Below are 16,800 nucleotides of genomic sequence, written 5' to 3'. Positions count from 1 at the left end.
AGATTACATAATTATACATTTGTACTTATGACAATTACAATATGAGTTCAAACGTAAGTTCCTTGACATTGTAAATAAAAGCATATAACAATGGTATACTATTCATACAGACAAAACAAAAATATGTTTTTTTTTCCAGGATAAAAATATCACAAACTGAAGTTAAGAAGGCGCAGTTGCCAAGAAATATTGACAATGGGTGGTGGAAAGAAGGAAGTTAGACAGTAAGGGGTTAAATTAGTTAGCCTGGTGCAGAACATGCGCAAAGCCTATGTTTGGTGAAATATTCCTTTAGGGACTGTTTAAATGAATGTGTATCATTGATGGACAGAATATGATGAGGTAGAGAACTCCAGTGTTTGGCAATGATATGCGAGTATAAGGAGACGCCGTGAGAGTTTTGGGTTTTGTTAACATTCAACAATACTTTATCAGCAGACCTAAGTGATTTTAGGTTAGTGTGGGGTTGGACAAGGTCAGATAGAGCTGGGCAGTTATCAGGTTTGTATAAGACTGTACGGGCAGTTAGTAGTTGATTCAGAGTAAGCAGGCAAGGGAGCTCTAACCAGTTCAGCTGGAGAAGGGCAGTGCAATGGTGAAATCTTTGAGACTGATTAATGGCAAATGTGGCTATTTTGTTATAGCAAGATTCAAAGCTATTCAGTTCAGATTTCTGAAGACTGGTAAATATTTGTGAACCGTAAAGCAGGGAAGATAAGAGAGGTTAATGAGGTTAACTAGGAGGATATATGACGGATCACAGGAGAAAATTAAATTGTGTGCTTGAGTGTGGGGAGGGTGTCCTCTCTTAGGTTCTGTTTGAATAGAGGGACCAGGAGGGACTGTCTTCTTTCCCTTTATTTGTGTTATATTTAGAACCACCGGCAAAGAAAATAAGATACTCAGAAATTCAAGGATATAACTGGCATGATAATCAAGAAATGTTGCCTTTATTTGCAGATATTTTCTACCTGATAAAACCAGAAAAGGACATTTCAGTGTTATGGAACATTTTGAAACAGTTTCAAGTCTCTTCAGGATACAAAATTAAACAATAGCTGTAAACTATGTACCCACAGACTCAAAGTGGTTCAGTAATACTCATATTTACAGGGGCATGACAAAATGAAGTACTTAGGAGTAAGGGTTAAAAAGAATTCTGTTATGGCAACTAAAGATATGTAGGAAGAGACTTAACAAGATAATACAAAAACCGAGAAACTGGAAGCTCTGTTTTATCTATATGGATAACAAGATACAAGCAGTGAAAATGTTTTTAGTCCCTTTAGTTTCATACATAGGTCAGGCATATTTTATCAACTAAAGAAGTTGTGGATAGTAATTAATAAATACTTGAATGATTTTATATGGGAGGGGAAGAGTCAAGTGGGATAAGCTGATCTTTTCAATAGAACAAGGTGGTTTGGGATTACCTGATTTAAAGGGGTATTTCAGAGCTACACAGTTAAGACTCCTATACATAGCACAAGCAGAAACCTATAATTCAGAGTGGGAAGGGATAATGATGAAAAGGGGAAGCTCAAGAAATAAGGAGGGACTGGGATTCTGGATGCAGATCCTTAAAGAGAATAACAATAAAAATACTGAATATTATATTCATAAACTAGCATTAAGTATTCTAAGAACTAAGCCAACACAGGAATGGAGAAAGGAGATTCTGCTGATAGGGATGACTGCAATTAGGGTACAGAGAATAGGCAACAGAGGGCTGGAATTTACTAGAGAAAACTGGCAAAGAAACAAAGGTATTGGGAGCAAATAATTAGAGAGGGAAAGGTAACAGAATGGGAAAAGGCCAGGAATTCATTTGGACTGCAGATAAGAGACTGCCTTCCATATCAAGGATTGATATAGTATAAGCAAAGAGAAAAGAACAGGGGGATCCTGAATGAAAGACCAGCACTGGTAGAGTTTTTAGCAGAATCTAGACCAGAAGCTGCTGTTAAAAAAGGGGTAATTAGTAGGATATATAAAATACTACATGACAACTATAGGAAAATCAAGGTTAGAAAGGAATGGGAAGAGAGACTTGATAAACAATTCACAAAGAAGCAATGAAAGTATATGTGTATGGCTCCCAAACATGCAACGAAGTATAGAAGATTTGGAATCTTTGCTTGACAGACTCCAAAGACTTTGTTCTTGTGTAGACTGCAAATGTTGGAGGTATAACAGAGAAGAAATAGGGAAATTGAAACATATTTTTGGGGAGTGTAATGAGTTGGCAGACTTTAAGAAATCCCTCCAGATTACCCTGTCAGAAATACTGTGATGAGCAAATTAGTTTAACTAAGGAACTATTTTTTTTGAGCTGTAATGGAGAATCAGAATTTCCTTGACATAATAAGGCCTTACTGAGTTTAATTCTGGTGGCTGCCAAAAAGCAACTATAAAATGGAAATCATAGTCTAAACCTACCGTACTAGAAGTAGTGAATATAGTAACAGAGATAAAAGAACTGAAAGTGGGATCTTTAGAAAACAGCACAAAAAATTACACAGAAAAAAAAATTGGAATTGTGGGAACAATAAATCCAGAATAATGTTTTGGAAGAGGAATGAGCTATGTAATATTTGACTGAAAATAACCATATAATAGATTATATGTGATGTATAATATTTACAACTGAAAATATGTCAATATGGTTTGCTTTCATTTATATAAATGTATGATTGCCTATGCCATAATTGATAGCTTGATAAAGATGTTTCATATTTAAAAAAAAAAACACAAACATCCTCTGAATGACAAAGACAGATATAAACCATTTCACAATCGAGCAACTTTAAGGCGCCACTGCTCAATGTTAAGTTGTTGTTGTGTCTTTCGGCTTTTCCCGGTTAGGGGTCGCCACAGCGGAACTCCGGTCCGCTAATGATTGGCAGTTGATTTTTATGTGCTGAGTTGCCGGCCCTAACGCACAACCTTCAATGTTAAGTGCTTAAACAAAAAAAATCTACACCCTTCAAGCCCTCCTCACTCTGTAGAATGTAAACGTCTGTGCTGTGAACAAGACTTGCAGAAAGTACTCCAGCAGTGCAAGCCTACATAGCCTTCCACACATTTACACCAACAATAACACAGACTAGGGCCAAAGGTAGAGGTGTCTCAATCAAAGTTAGCAACAAACATACCTCCAGCTTGGTTAAACAGGATAATACCATAGAGCTCATCCATGTGCAAGTCACCATAGATAAGTTCGCTCAGCATATCATGGCTAGCTACAGGTCATCATCTATGCCTCTAGAGCCGCTGGATTCTTAACTAAACCTACTAGAGGCGCTCACAATCAAACCAAACACCCTATTTATGGGTGACTTTTACTACCCCCCTACAGACTGGGAAATTCACACTGACTCAAACTCACAGGCACAAAGCTTCATGGACTTTATTAACACAAAGAAGCCCGAACAGATATTGCACAGTCCAACTAGAAGATCAAACACACTGGATCTAGTACTCACCAACATGGGAGAATGTTGCACACACCACCCCCTCCCCCAGAGTCATGTCCACACTAGTGAGGTTAGATCACAAAGCTGCCTCCTTTGAAGTAAAAATCAACCCAGAAAACCTATCTAAACCAGTTAACAGTTACTAACTATTCTAAGGCAAACTGCAGCTTCTTAAGTGGTAGTTTGTCAAAATTCAAGACTCCCCCTTACACTGAGACCACAGTTACCTATGCAGAACTATTCACAGAGTCCCAGTACAAACATGTGAATAGCTGCATAGAGGCTGATGTTCCTACCAGAAGTAAACCCAAAACAAACACTGAAAACAAACCCCACTGGTGCAATCCTCACCTAATCAGGGTATATAATAAAAGAAGAAAATTCATGGCCAAAAGCAGGGAGAGGAACTCCCTTAAAAACATGTTCTCTCTTATAAAACTAAGCAAGAAACTAAGAGGTCTAATTAAGTCGAACAAAGCCAAACATGAGATCAGGATAGCCTCGCAGGCTAAGGACAATTGCAAGGTCTTCTTCAGCTATGTCCAGAACTTTAAAAGTAACACACAGTAGTGTGGTGAACTGGTACCACCTTCACTTACCAGGGTGAAAAGCAAATCTACTGACTAATAACTTCACCTCATTCCCACTCCCACCCCACCCCCAGCTCCATCAGGTTAAATCCCCTCCAACAAACTAACTCCAACTATTAGTAAGGACCAACTGATTGCAGATCTCACTAAAGCCAAGAACACCACCTCCACAGGTCTCAACAAAATCCCTGAACAGTCTAAAATACTACCTATCAGGATGACTCAGGACACTCTTCAACCACAGCCTTGAAACAGGCTGCGTTCCACATGAATGGAGGACTGCAAGTCATTCCTTTTACAAAGGCAGACCATCAACCAAGCAGGGAACTACAGACCCATCAGTCTAACTAGCCTACTATGCAAACTTATGGAAATAATTATCATGGAAATGATAAAAAAAGGTCATTGGCAACTTACAGATACTAGCCCCACCCCAATTTGGCTTTAGAAAGGGAAGATCGTGCCTACTTAACCTGATAGAATTCTTAGAGAGACTTACCAAGGCAACTGATGAGGGTAAAACAGTGCATACTGTATATCCTGACCTAGCCAAGGCATTCAGTAGAATACTCCTGTCAGGCATTGGTGACAAGCTCTCACAGCTAGGCATAAAATCCCTGTATGCTCCACTGGATTGCCAACTGGCTAATAGACAGGACCCAAAAAGTCAAGATCGGGGAGACCACTTCCATTAAGAAAATGGTCACCAGAGGAGTATCCCAGGGATCCATGCTGGACCCACTCCTGTTTGGCATCTACTTCTCAAAAATAAAGGATAATGTTGAAGGTTTCTGGCTCACCAAGTTCACAGAAGACTATTATAGATTCCATCCCAAGACACCAACATCTTGCAAGAGGGTTTAACCGAGACAAATGACTAGTGTCAAAGGCATGGTCTAAAACTCAATGCCAAAAAATGCATTTTAATGCCCTTTGGAAACTGTCAACACAAGATAATTACTCCATCAATAAAACACCACTAAGAGTCAACCAAGTAATGGACCTGACAGCATACATAGACAGCTATCTGGCCTTTGACCAACACGTAGCTAAGATAGGAAAAAATTATTCTATGTCACCCATCCAGGTCCAAGGAAGTTGCAGTACCACTCTACCTGGCCTTTACCAGACTTGTCATTGAATACAATGCCCCCTTTGGCATGTATCTAACCAGACACCTGCAACAGTTGGACTGCCCACAAAGGTTTCTAACCAGAATTCAAGGCATGACTACCCTGTCCTACACTAATCACCTAAAGTCTCTGTTTCTATATTCAGTCTTCTACAGGCTGCTGAGAAGGGATCTTGGCCTGACAAACAGGTCTTCCTCAGACCCAGCTCTGATGGATATTTTGTACACGCACAAAACAAACAGCAGAAACACCAGATCCAGGAATCTGAACTTCATTTGTGACATAAACAGAACACGGTGGAGAGACAAATATATGTCCCAAAGGGTCCTCACATTATGGAGGCTCCCCATTCATGTAAAACAGAGTTCATCCATTGTCTACTCAAATGAAACCTTAACAAATGAAGGGAAGTGAAATCGTAAATTTACCCTTGGTCTGGCACCCATGTCCCTTATGGACAGAGGCCATCAATAAGAAAAGTAGTATGCTAACTAATATGCTCCTACAAATGCTTAATTACATCTCTACTAACATGCACCCCCTACCAGTATAGATACCCATGATACTCAGGGACCCAAATGGTTTGAGGTGCATGGCTAGGCTTGTAAGGACCTTAGTGGTCATTAGCCTAGTAACAACCTATGAATATTATGCTTTTGGACAAGCCCACCCTCAACCACGTGCTAAATTTTCCCTTAAGAGTTTTCCTCACCAGCCTCCTATGGTAGTCTCACTATGACATTGATAAAATGGTATCATAGCAGTATCTGAAATGCACTCCCTTTTCCTTTATAATTAGGATCAATGCCCTTTGGTGGTGAACTTCACCCTGAGGGAGGCTTCTTGTATCATGCATGCCTTTGCAGTTCATCAATATTTCTGATTTACCCCCTCCTTCTACTATTCTTCAAGAAGGAAAGCCCAATTTCTTACAGCTTGTTTTCCTGTGTCTTTCCCTTCATACATCAGGCCATCCTGGTACCCGTTTCCAACCATTTCTAAAACCTGCAGTCTCCTTCCTTAGGTGTTGAAACGATGTGAGGTATTGCCAGCTATGTCAGGAGAAGTAGGGCAGTGGATGTGTAACATATGCCAGCATAGCTAGCTTGAGTTTTGTAACAAATTGCATGTCATTTGTATATCAAACTGATTTGTACAGGTGCTTGTGTTAAAAATGTATTTGAAAAGTTGCTTGTGTTAAAAAAAAATGTACCAAAAGTGAGTCCTGCTGGACAGAAAAAGAAATGTACCTTTATATCAAACTGTACGATAACTATTGAAATGAATACATTGTAACAGAAGATACTGGAAGAGAACAGGTTAATCTCAGTCCAGCTAACTTTGAAAAATAGTTTGAAATTAAATTACTTGGTATAAACCATAAAGATTGTATCTCACAGCTCTCAATGCAGCCAGAGACAAAAAGTCTGTACTAGGAAGCTTTTTGTATTGTCTTTAGTAGTGAGCTAATTGCTACCCTGGAAGGGTGAAAGTGTTGAAATGGTTTTATGGCTTCCAGATGCTATAATATATCTCAGCAACAGAGCTCCTCATTAGCACTCTTCAAGAAAAATCTTGATGATTGAATGGGAAATGGGAAATTCACCCCGGGGATCACTTCTGTGGCTCTGCTCGACAGGGGCACAGGAAAATAAATTTCTTGGGTGGCGAAAGCCAGGGTACATTTTTTGGCTAGGCTTGTATGGGCCCTAGGGCCGATAGCCTAGTACCTATCTATGAACCTATGAAGATCTATATGTGTGTATGGTAACACATATGTGCAAGATTCTGGTTCAGTTTCTAGTAAAATGGGGTAGTATGGGAACCAGAAGTCAGATGACCAGATGTATGATATCATTCTGTAATCCAGGACTGAAATTATGTTTTAATACCAGATGAGACAGAAGTCTCAGAGCAATCTGTTTTTTTGGAACCTGACACAGATGGATCTCTCGTCCACTTCAGCTTGCCTTGCTTTATTAAGTAACCAGGGAATTGCAATTTTTAGATCAGTCAGGAGCATATAATGACATTAGTTAAATACTGTTTTTCTTTATCTGTGTGAATCTATTCATCTGTGTTAGTTTAATATTTCTTGTGGGTGAAACTCTGATGTTTATTGTAAATAGGTATTTAGTATTTTCATGTTTTCTATTATTTATTATTAAATATATTTAAACTTTTCATTGTGGCTGGTCCTTTAGAGAATATTTCAAACTTTGAGAGTACTTATGTTTATTTGGTGACACTGTGACCACTCTTGAAAGCCTTACTGCATTTGTCAAAACACTACCATTTCTATTAATACTAATTTCACTCAGTAAAATTGGATACCCTTGTAAGAGCCTTAGAGTAGCTGGCTTTGGAGTGTCTGGTGGCAGTAACTAATTTACAGTCTGGGCAGAGGGGGCATAGCTAGTAAATCTGTGCCAGCCTTTCCCAGGTGTGTGTGTGTGTGTGTGTGTGTGTGTGTGTGTGTGTGTGTGTGTGAAAATCAAATCTCAAACAGTGTGTGTGTGTTAGCTACTTGGAGCAGGGACACAGAGCACTGGTTTCACAAAGAGGGTGTTGGAAGACTTGCCTTGGACACTTAGCTGAGGACTCAACTCTACAGCTGTGCCAGTGGGGAGTCTTACTGGGGGTCTCCAGAGAGAGATAGAGACATGTAGACCCCGGATCGAGTGTGTTCCCTCTGTGCTCTTAAGGGAAATTGTGCTTGATGCAGACACCTGCATCTTAAATACTGTGTGTATCTATTTTGTTTCTAGTGAATGTCCCTCACTGGTGTCAGTGGTGAGGATTCAGGCTCCATGACTACTGGCCCAGAGTGGGGGACGTCACAGGTGTAATATCTAGCTGATATCTAATTTAGTCAAATTGTTCTAATCAGTCATGCTTAGGTTAGGATTACAAACTGGGGCCATTCTTTATGCAAACTGAGCTACTTTGGAATAGTGAGGTTTAAATCCACTTTTACATCCGAGATAACATATTTCACATCTTAGATCTGTGACAGACAATATGCCCTCACACAACTTATCTTGCCAATGGAGTTAGCTGCATGAGTGTAATCAGCTCTTCTCTATTCCTAAGTGTTCAGCCAGGGTTTCCAACAGATGCAGTAGGTGATACACAGGAGTGGATTAACAAGGTGGGGTTTGATGAAGCTGCAGCAACAAGTCTATGTTTGAAATAGGTCCTGTAGCTGCTTCTTCCAGCTTATCTGAAATTCTGTTCTATTGTTACATCAAAGAAGTAGGTCTTGTATAATTTTCAGCTTCAAGCCCATGAGGCTCATAATCCAGCATTGGTGCTGTGAACCACATTGACTACTATGCCTATGTCCATCTTCTCCCATGTTTTCATCCTACCATTTCAGCTGGTTTCTAATTCCAAAGTGCACCCTGCTGTTTTTACAAGCATTAAAGGCCATATGTCTGGATTCTGCCTAATATTATGTCGAGCCATTGTCCTGATGAATTATTTTACCCACTTCATCACACAGAACAGCAACACTCATAGACCTAAACAATCACCAGAGAGGTCAGTGCTAACATATAGTCCATTACTAGGGACTAAGCAAAACTTAGCAGTGCCTGTATACTGCAGAGGATTAAGAATACAACCTGCTAATAAGCTTTGTCCATTCAATTTTTCACTTACCTATTTTACTGTGTGTAACTAACAAACTACTTAATCAAACAATGCTTCTTGGATGCAACTGAAAAAAAGGCACATATCCCTAGTAGGTTTACAGGAAGAAAGGAAGAAAATACATACATAAACAACCTCTTCGATCTTCTGGAGATACAATACAGAAGTGAAAGCTGACTGGACACATATGTTTGTGGATTGTGAGAAACCAAATGTTTATTGGGAAGAAATAAGTAATTTCTTTAAAGGACTATGGTCAGATAATTGTATTTTGGCTAGATTAACAATACTAATGAATGTCCCAATTCCACTGTCAGTACAAGCAAAACAACAAAAAATGTTTTGGAGTCTGCTTGCAGTAGCAAGGAAAGTTATTACAAAAAAATTGGAAAAGGAATTCAGTTCCTATGTTTAAAGAATTTTTAAATTTAACAGCAAATTTATGTAAAACTGAAAAAGATATGATTAGAATAAGGTCTGTAAATAATATTAAGACATCTAGTTGCTGAGATGATCATGAAATGTTTTTATTGAAATAACAAGATAACTGATTAGTTAACTACATTACATTACTCTGATGTTTAATGTGCCTTTGACATTATGTAACACTATATGAAACACTGAATTCCTTCCTTTCTTTGTATATAGTGTACATATTTTAAATCAATAAAAAAATCTTTAAACAAAAAATAAAATGCATGCAGAGATACTAGCTCTAGCACTGACTCTTGTAGCGGGCCACATATCACATCCCTTGGGCTGGATGTATAGCTCACATAAAAATATTCCTGTATTAACCATCTTGAAACAGCATGCCATTGTAAACATTTTGCTGTTACTTTTGATTTTAATTTTCACTTGCAATGTTCACATTTCCAATGTTGAGATGTCCATCTGAGGGCCTCCTAGTTTGCTGCCATCATTAAGCAAGACTGCTGTGCCTTAAACTGGGAGGAATACTATGAAGTACAAACAATGTACACATACATCTGGGCTGACAGAAATTAGACAATTGGATCAGCGCTTTATCCCAGTTAACAAATTGTATAAATAAAATCTTTTCTAGGTGATTGTTGCCAGCCATCAAGACTTCCCACAAAGTTCATTCTTTCCAAGCTCTGGAGCTTTCATCCACATTCACATCAAGAATTGCCAGGTAGGCATCATCCAGACAGCCAAAATTCTGCTTTATGCTCTCACTTGCTGAGGAATAATACTAGGAAAGCGATTATGAGAATCATAAGATGTCTACCAACATATGCGTTTAAGATGAATCACTTAAAAGTTTCTGCATCCCTTTTCATGTACTTAAAAGTGCATATCAAATGAGTAAAAATCGAGCAGGGGTATACATGACAATCTTGGTGTAAATTTTCATTGAGATGCACGGATAGTATATAAATGGCCTAAAGCCACCCCTTGGGATGGGAAACGAGCAATCTATCTTGGAGACTCACAATGCCTTGCCCACAAGATGCACACTTTGCACACCTACTATGAAAGCTACCACCTATCAGCACCTTGGTGAAACTTACCCTTACCCCATGCGTCACACTTGCATTCCAGCCCTCCTCCAAGTAGACCTATGGAGTATATGCCTTGCTCCAATCAGGATGGGCATGGCAATCCTCCCTTGCCAGGAATATCAGACACCCAAGCTACTAATCAAACTTAGACAGCCTGAACTGTAGTCAGAGCTTTAGCCCTCTACGCCACCGGCAATAGCTTCTGGACTTAGATATATTCTAGCGTTGAGAGTTGAATCTTAAGGTATGCCTTCTACTATTTTAACTTTAGTATTTGTTTTTATTTTTTTTGTAGAACTTGACTTACAAGTATTTAAATGTTATTACTATTCTCTCTTGTACCTTGTATAATTCTATGAAGAAAATTTTTTATTCTTAAAAATCACTGTGATTTTATCTGTACTGGAGCTTTTCTCCCCGGGCCTCTGCTGTAAACGGATATATGTCCAGTTAGACTAGCCCGGTCAACAAATGTAAAATAAATAAAAAAAATAAAAATATCCCACATTCACACTTGTAGTTCTGTGATTCAGGGTATCACAATTATAGACCATGGAATTTCATTGGGCATCTCAATATAATTCTCTCATTTCCCAATCGGTTGTGTTGACACCTAAAGCACCACTATGCTTCATCTATTCTTTTTTTATTAAAACATTTATGTTTTTCTTATTTGGAATTTATGTTGAATGTTATTATATGTGGTTGAGGTTAATCTGTCTTTCAGTAGAAATGCACACAATAACAAAAAATCAGCAGTAGCAGGGTTCCCATCCATTTTAAATTCTATAACCCATTTAGTCTCATTGGATTTCATTATCGCAGGGTTCACCAACCATACCTCTCAACTGTCCAGAATTTTGTAGAATGTTTAGACTTTTGCCTAATATTTTTGTCGGTTTCTCATACAGCTGTGGTTTTCTGTCAAATCATTGAGGATTGAAGTCAGAAAATAAAGGCAGATATTTGAGCTTCATACTTCATATCCTTAAGAAACATTCATACTAATGCAAAACCTGTTATTCTATCAACTTTCTAAGTTTGCAAGAGCAATAATTAGTAATTGTCCACATTCTGGGGCATACATACCCTAACTCTTCACACGGTTTATAACACAGTGCCCATAGTGTCTTCATTTTTTTCACTGTTATCCTTCCGCGTCTTAACGTTCAAAATCTCCAAAATGTAAAAAACGCTACTTTTCACAATATGGAGAAAATGGCAAAATATGGAACATTTACTAAACAAGTTCAGCTAGAAAGCTTTGATTAATTAATACTACTCTATATCACTAAGTAGTATTCACCACGGTCATAACTGCAAAAAAACAATCATAACGAAAGAGCATGAAACACTTTGAATGAGGAACAGCGGGACTCAAAACAAGGAATGTTCTTAACGAAGTACAATTGAGAGGCCCAGTTCTCAGCCTGTTCGCGCAAGCATTCCGGACAAAGTCCAAAATAGAGGATAGATTATTACTAGAACAACATGTTCGGCGTTAGCTTGCATTTTTCTGATGGGCATGAAGTATGAAACTCGATAGTGTGTCATTAACGGCTTCGACCTCAATGATTTGCTAAAAAAAAATTAGGTTCAGACCATTAACTGATGCAAAAATCTCGACAGCACAGATGTATATTCTGCACTTTCATAGTTCTACTTAAGTGATAGATAATGGTGATTCTTGCCTTAGTTTACGCGCATTAATAATTTTGAAAACTGCCATTTTACCTAAAGCTCTTTGTGCCAAAGAATTTGCGACGACCCTGGAACTACCCGCTAAAACGCAGGCCCATGCACCCACCGAGGGCAAATATCGCCTCTGTAAAACATCCCAGGCAGTGGACGACCACGCAATATAAAACAGCAGTGCTGACTGCTGATATATCACTAATCTGCTCAACATTTGTTTTCCATTTTCTGTTGGAATTATAAACCGGAACAAGCATTTAATGCGGAAAAACAAACGGCATAATTATTGTAACACTATAATAAATCAATAACAACCAGCAATAGCAGAGAGCGTTTTATAATGAGAATTTACTGCTGACAATTTTTGCCTCGTGAATTTGCAGGAATATAGATTTCCTGTCATTAAGACATGGATTGTCTTCAAGAAATCCAGGTAAACCCAAAGCAGTACAACATCTCCGACACGTTTATCACATTTTACTCTCCACCTAGGCTCTGGCGCTACTCAACTTTCTAATTAATATAATTTTTTATGAAACATATAGATCCCCGCGATCAGTTATCCGCTCACCCCTTTGGTAACACCTAAAGATGAAAGTCTGATGAATTTGATTTCAATTAACACGTCCTCTAGATTAAACAAAAATAGAGGCACTGAGGCAGCTTGATTAAGTTATGACCAGTTCCAGCTCATATCCCGAAGTGGGTTATTCCCGTTGTGCACATTATTAAACAACCAGTAGAATGTATCTGCATTCAAAAAATTAAAAAGTTCCTGCCGCACTATATGGAATTATTTTTATGCTTACTTCTCAGATTCCTGTGGAGTTTACATTTGCAAGTTTCATGTAACCCTGCAGAGTGCTTTGAGAAAGATTTCGAAATACAGTTTTAATATTTGGATTAGTTGTGATTGATTTACATAAATAATTCTGCGTAGGTTAGGTTGATTGGAGGATAGCATACAACTCTAGCTAACTCTGCTATAGCTATTACAATTTCATTAGAAGTAGGTTATTACTTCATAGACTCAGCACTCACACAGGTATCTTTGTCCCGATATGCAAGGCCATTATTGTGTATGTGCACAAGGGACAGATGCAACAGCTTTCAGGCCAAGAAATATTGGTCTAAGGCATATGCCAAAGATACTTTTCTCAAACCACATACTGTAATTGACCCAGAATGGTGCATCCCAATTTACTAAACAAAATAAAACATCTTCCATGGAATCAAATCCCCCCACACCTCTTATGTATCCATTCAGATTAACCACTCTGAGATAACATATATGTCACAAGTGATAATTCAATATAGGTGTCTGGAAGAAAAAAACATGTTATGGGGAAAGGGGCATTTTCTACTGAAGAGACCATGGTCAACATATATTTCAGAGTAATGTAGCATTCGAGGACTTCAGGCAAACGTCTGATAGTCCAGGGCAGAATATACAGCGCAGGGTATCTAGGGCATCCAATCAAAGACAAAATGCTCAAACACAGCAATGCATCAAAACCAGAATCATGAATTCTGACTTATCTGTAGGTAAATTTCTGTGCTGTGTGTAGCATTTAAGCACTTTTTCAGTCAGAGTCCCCAAGTGGGGCTAGCAGTTTAAAAAATGAAAAAAAATTGCATCTCAGTCATCATTGCCTCATTCGCTCCCATTTAGGCTTTATACTATTGAAGCTATTTTTATATATTTAAATATTATTTTGCAATTGCACCTTCTCAGATTTGGCAACATTATGGCATTGTACAGTTCATGTAGTCTAAAAGAGTAGTGACATGCTACATGCTTCGGTATACATGTACTTTAGATGGAAATGCAATGTAGTACTTTAATTTCAACTGAAAATTGTGTGCCACCATTTCTGGTGTCCAAGAATATGTTATAATAAATTAGGCCATCGGCAAGCAAACAATCTGCAGTATTCCCACATGTTCACACAAGCTAAGAAACAATGTAACACCACTTGATTTTCACACACTCACTGCCTTTTTGCAAGGCAGTTCCTTTTCTTTCTTTTACATTTCTGCTGGAGTGAAAGGGTTAATGGAATCGGTGGCTTGAATCTTCAACTTTATTTGCTGATGTTCAGTGCTGGTCTCCAACCCCAGGAACTAGTTTCATAATGCCATAGACCCACATTCATAGCCAGTGAAGAGTGTCTGTATGCATACAGAGCCCGTGTCATAAGAGTTGTGTAGTAACAGCTGATATCTGATTCACTGTTTCCTTTGTGTATATGTTTGTAGCTAGCTGATCTAACTCGCTATATTTTATTGCTAGTCACTGCCTTGGGTTGATCAGTTATCTGAATGGAAAACTCATTACCTCCTTACAACTAATATTACTGACAAATTACAGGGTCTACAAATAATGGGCAACAATTTCCTTACCCCCAAACATATTTAGCCTTCAGGACAGCTTAGGCATACCATTATGGGACTGCATAGTATTCCTAATTTCAGAAGGTATTTTGCTGCTGTCCCACTCACTCTACACTTTTAACAATCTATATTCTACAAATACTGTTACACTTAAATATTGTAAACTCTAGTAGCTTCCCTTACAAGGGTAGCTACACATTTTCTTATTAAAAAGGTGTATTGAAATTTGCAAAAAAGTGAGTACCCATGCAGATTTTTAAATATCAAGTTCCCCATTTCAGATACCACATTAAGTTATACAAGGGGATTCATTAAGTAATCAGTCACTAGAAGTACAGATATAAGGGGGACTGGTCCCCATGATGCACATGCTCAGAGGTAACCTTCAGTTCATCCGAGTGCCAGCAAAACTCTGTGTCCTGTCTTAAAAGCACAATAATTAACATTTTCTTTGCAAACATCGTGTCAGTCTTCAAAACAGTTTCTTTAAGAAGCTGTGAACTGTCATTTATTAACAAAAATCTACAGCTGAACACACACTCCCTGCACTATTTTGTTAGGTTGCACATTGCAGGGCTTATACAGTGTATGAAACCTATTGTGTCAAGGAATAATTAACTTAGCTACCTTCTGCAGTACTGAAAATATTATCCTGAGTATTGGAGACATGTTTGTATAGCAGCAGATTCAGACCAAACACTCACCTGTAAGATGTTAATATCTAGAAAAGCTTGATTCTGGTCATTCCTTGTCCCCATTTATTTGGCAGTAAAGCACAGGGTTAAGCAATCCTTTTTTTCCAGTTATTAGGAATACCACAGTTCACTCTAGAAGAACCTGCAGTTCAGATTTTTCCCCAATGCAGCTGTTTAGGCCTGATCAAACAGACTGCAGTATGCTGGCTGTGGAGCAAGTCTGCATCCAGACATTCTCAATCAATCCCTAATCATATTGCACAGAGCCTTTCTTTCATGGCTAAGGCAAAAGTTAACAAAATCCATCTGACACTGGTCAACAGGCATTCGGTCTAGCCATACAGATAACAGAAGGTAGTATCTCACTATATGATCTAAGGGCTCTAGTCCCTTAAAAAAAAAGAGCATTCCTTTCTCAATGGTTTGAACCTGTTAAGTTTATAATGAGCACTTTAACAATGTAGGAAAGGTTAACCTGCAGAAGGCTGATATGTCCTTGAGTCCTGTTTTCAGGAATGGCCTGAGGTGGTAATACCGTGACTGAGGAACATTTAGCCAGTGTACTGCATATGTGTTTGTGTGTGGGGATGGGGCGCTACTTACATCATATTAGACAATAAATTAAATCTTAAACAATCATGCAGAAACTCTAAAACTTAATCATAAGAATGAGAAGCTGGCAAAACTAGCCCATGAAGATAAAGTGGGAAAACAGTGGATAATTATCATGTATAATTTTTTAAGAGAGTAGGAATAACAAAAAAAAAAAAACTTAGGAAAGCTACATATTGTTCTAATGGCTCTGCAACCTTACAGCTCATGCCTAAAATGACAACACTAAGAAGCAATGCAGTTCTTAATTTTCAGCTTGGTGAGGGTTTTAGTATTTTCCTTTCCCATTTAATTAACTGATCTTAGTTAATCAGCCTACTCCCTAGCTCTATCACCCAATATCCTCTGATCTGTATACTTTTCATTTCCTAAAATAGATTACCTTGGCAAATAATAAGAAAAATCATGACAGGACTGAGCCTGCCACATTTATCTTTACTTATCTGAACCAGCTAAAGTCCACTGTATTTCTGGGGGAAAAACTGTACAGCTGTAGAGTAGAAACTTGAAGTTACATAGCTTTGCTGAAACACGGTTATGTTTCATCAAGCACTTCTCACAAGACAAGAGTCCATGAATTCTCACTCAGTTCATAGCATGCAACAAAGGTTTTTATACAAAAAAAGTATCTCTGAACCCATTTATCTTATCTGGTGGATAATCTGCAGATCCTACATTATCAACAGTGTGTTCTTTGCCCTTTTTAATTCTTTTACTATATTTGACTTTGCTATATCTGCTGGAAAGATAGGTCAATCATCTACCATCTTTTCAGTGACTTAATTTCTTGTAGTTCAGCTAAGCCATACACCTTGCAACATGAAATTGTGATAACTTATTTTCATGAATTTCTTTTTCTGAATCCTTATTCAGAGTTAGATGTGTGCTCCTTTAAGGTAAAGTATCTGCCAATGCCAAGCTTACTTTTATTGAGGAAATATATATCAAGCTCTTCAGTTTATATGTCTTCTGGAGTAAAATGTGTACCATGTTTGTTATCCTCCATCATATCAATTTTGTGGTTC

The 16,800-nt window shown here is 38.2% G+C and overlaps 1 protein-coding gene across 5 annotated transcripts in view; it reads right to left on the bottom strand.

The window, feature by feature from the left end:
- TMEM25 (transmembrane protein 25) overlaps positions 1 to 15,405 on the bottom strand; it is a 311,798-nt gene extending 296,393 nt beyond the window's left edge. Inside the window, exon 1 of one of the 5 annotated variants that reach the window (XM_044080903.1) lies at positions 15,173 to 15,405. The gene's annotated coding sequence lies outside the window, so the exon portion shown is untranslated. Of the gene's footprint in view, positions 1 to 12,113; positions 12,260 to 15,172 lie in introns of those variants that run through there. The other 4 variants (XM_044080901.1, XM_044080899.1, XM_044080902.1 and 1 more) reach the window with 4 other exon arrangements.
- Positions 15,406 to 16,800: the final 1,395 nt, after the last annotated feature.

This window comes from Protopterus annectens, chromosome 8.part0 (assembly GCF_019279795.1).
Source record: "Protopterus annectens isolate FY-2018-M chromosome 8.part0, PAN1.0, whole genome shotgun sequence".
NCBI lineage: Eukaryota > Metazoa > Chordata > Ceratodontiformes > Protopteridae > Protopterus > Protopterus annectens.
This window is presented reverse-complemented; position numbering and strand designations above follow the sequence as displayed.